The sequence below is a fragment of the Mus caroli genome, chromosome 2, assembly GCF_900094665.2.
Source record: "Mus caroli chromosome 2, CAROLI_EIJ_v1.1, whole genome shotgun sequence".
Taxonomy (NCBI): Eukaryota; Metazoa; Chordata; class Mammalia; order Rodentia; family Muridae; genus Mus; species Mus caroli.
The window spans coordinates 169,642,945-169,645,978 of NC_034571.1; the positions used below are offsets into that span (position 1 = coordinate 169,642,945).

A 3,034-nucleotide genomic window follows, 5' to 3' on the forward strand; every position below is an offset into this window, starting at 1 on the left:
CCTCTGTTCTGCCTCCGTCAGGGGTGAGGATGGAGAGCAGGATGATAGGGTTGCTATCTGGCTGTGACCGCCCACAGCGCCAGCTGTGGTCAAGGGAGGCCTTGCGTGGGTCTTTTGAGACACAGGCAGATGGCCCACCCTTGGGGAAGGGGTAGTCCCCGCCCTGGTCAAGAAGACAGAGGGATTCTGTCAGGGAGCCTCTGGCCTCCATTCTAAGCCCTCAGAGTTGGCTTGGCCTCCAGGATCTATCCTGTAATCCCCCACCTCCACTCAGCACTTGGGACCGGATGTATCCTTTATTTATACCATGTGGGGTGGGGCAGCANCCTCATGGCATCCCATTGTGTCCCAGGAGCTGTTCAGGAGGAACACACTCCCCCAAACAGTCCTTTGGCACTTTTCAGATGCTGAGAGCACTCAAAGCTACAGCTACTCAGGGGTCCTGTGACATGGAATCTGATCTTGTGGCCCTCAGCCATAGCCCCTTCAGGAAACTCAGGGCAGATTCTGGTTTGGAGTCTGGGCATAGCCAGACTGCTGGTCCATCAGATGTCTCTGTGCCTTGCCCTCTGGAGGCATTTACTGGGTTGAGACCCAGTCTGACATCTGTAAAGTGGGAGCAATGACATTCGTCTCCCTGGTCAACTGATGACATGGGGGAACCAGAAGGGACATGGATATCATGAAACACTTCAGGGGCATTTCGACTATCACTATCTGCACTGTCATGGCCGGGCGCAGAGCCAACTCTGCCTCTTTCTACACCCTACTAGTCCATCCTAGAGGATATCGCTACTCGGCAAAGATGGAAGGAGCCCCTCCCCTACTGACAGGGATGCTGAGCCACCCAGCCCTGCACCTGAGGCTGCTGAAAGGCAGCAGCAGCCCCTAAAGGGGGCAGAAAGCCAGGAGCAGTGGTAGGCACCTGTCAGCTCAGCTTTTACNGAGAGGTAAAAGCGGAAGTGAGGAACTCAAGACTCTCCTCAGCCACAGNTGGAAGACAGGTGGTTGGAACACCACTCCGGCCCCAGGGTCAGCCCATCTACTACACAGCTTGAGTAGGGATGCCCAGCCCAGCCTGGGTGGTTATTCTGNCCAGGTGGCAGGGCCCTGTAACTCAAAGTCCAAAAGCAGGTGGTAAGCTGTGTCCTTCTGAGGCTTGTCCCTTGCAGAGGGGCTGATCTTGGGAGATTTAGGTGAGAGTGTGGGTGGTGGTGGGTTTCTGAGCTAGTCTTGGCCAGGTCCCCAGAAAAACTGCAGAACCTGGTCAGTCTGACTATCTCCGTGGCAACCGGCTAGCTGTCCTTGTCCTGGCTGGGGGGCCAGCTGCCGCACCCTTCCATCAGCCCTCAGCGGGCTGGAGTTGCTTTCTTCAGAGGTAACCATGGCAACGCCTTTGTTTCGGAAGCCTGGCCCGCCTCCCTCTGTCTCTCTCTTTAGGAGCAGAGCGTGCAGGGGGCTCTTTTCCAGTCCCAGCACGTCTCTCCTGCGCCATTGAGAAGGGGCCACCAGAAAGCCAGGCTGTCCCTGGGGTGGGAGCTAGAGAGGCAGACAGGGTCTGCTGGGCCACAGAGGCCCATGCACTCACTCCGTGTTTGCAGAGGACTTGAGTATCTNCAGAGTGGGCCACAGAGGCAGGGGGGGCAGGGGCGGGGGCCTGTGTGTGAGTGTGAGCACCACCTTACTGGAGGAAGAAGTGTGGCCTTGGAGAAGAATCCTTCATTATGTGCTGAAGAAGGTTCATGGGGGGCATTTAGAACCCCTTTGCTAAAACCTCAAGACTGGCTTAGCAAAAAACCCAATTACTCAAGTAACTGGAAAGCCTTGGACTGATGTCAGGTGCAGCTGGCCCTGGGTGACCTGGGGGTCTTGGTTCCTCCTTGGTTTCCTGTTTCAACGACCAGACAGACACCTATAGAGGCCCTCACCTCACTTGCTTCTGGGTAGGTTTGTAAAAGACAAGAGACATCTAACTTGCTTCCCTCAGGTTTGACACTGAGCTGAACTTCCTGGCTAGGACCGGACCACAAGCCCCATACCTTTGAATTCCTGTGCCCTGCAAAGTCCTATGCAAGTCAGTAGCCATCGTGATTCATGTCACTTCACCTTTCTCAAACCAGACCCCACATTCCAATATGATGAGAAGGCTGGGGAACAGGCCAGCCAATATGATGAGGCCCGAGCTACAGAGAAAACTGAGTGTTCAGAGAGGTCAGATAGCTTTCCTGAGGCCAAACAGGCTGCAGGCGTGTCCCCAGAGATTCTGGGTTTAACCAGGAGCCACTGCAGACCACAGGGCGCCTAAGGGTGTTAAACGGGATGAACCGGCCAGGGAGGCCACTGGAAGGGTAAACTGGCCCCAGGGTATGTTAAGTCACGATTGGCGCGTAAAGGCCGGCAGCCACATTTGCCATTTGTTCATACCCCAGCAACCGTGAGAAGCGTCTGCGGGGTCGGGAGCCAAAGGGTGGGTCTAGCCCAGCACCAGCCTGGGATCGTCCACGCCCAGCCACCTGACTCACTGTTTGTAAACTAGCCTCTCCCAAGGTCACTCCCCTTCCTCCTGCCTCCCCTTCCTTCTAGCTCCAGTATCTACATAAACCCACCTTCTCCAAGGGGTGATTGGCTGGACACGCCGCCACTCCCCCGTGTGAGCCGGATTCTGATAGGGCCGAGGGAGAAGCTGTCCGGAGAACGTGATCGGCATGGTTCCGCCCCCGGCGCGGCCTGCGGGCCGAGCGTTGATTGGCCAGGCGGCGGCTGACGGACGGCGCGGGGCGCGGCGAGCGGNGAGCGGCACGGCGGGCTGTAGGTCGGAGAGGCGCGGGCTGCACTTCCGCTTGGGTGTCAGANGGTTGCTGGACGCGGTCGGGGGCGGGGCGGCCGTGGGGTCGGCGACGCCGCGGGGACCGCGTTCGGGTGAGTGGGCTGCGGCGGGGCGGGCGCGCGGGGACGGGTCTCGGGGAGGCCCATGTGCCACCTAGGCCGCGGCCGGGCTCGGGCTGGAGAGTCGCGGCGCTAGGCCGCCGGGAGT

The 3,034-nt window shown here is 58.6% G+C and overlaps 1 protein-coding gene across 1 annotated transcript in view; it reads left to right on the top strand.

Annotated features, from left to right (window-relative positions):
* The first annotated feature begins 2,795 nt into the window (after window positions 1-2,795).
* Osbpl2 (oxysterol binding protein like 2) overlaps window positions 2,796-3,034 on the top strand; it is a 43,485-nt gene continuing 43,246 nt past the window's right edge. The window contains exon 1 of the mRNA XM_021179936.2: window positions 2,796-2,919. The gene's annotated coding sequence lies outside the window, so the exon portion shown is untranslated. The remainder of the gene's footprint in view (window positions 2,920-3,034) is intronic.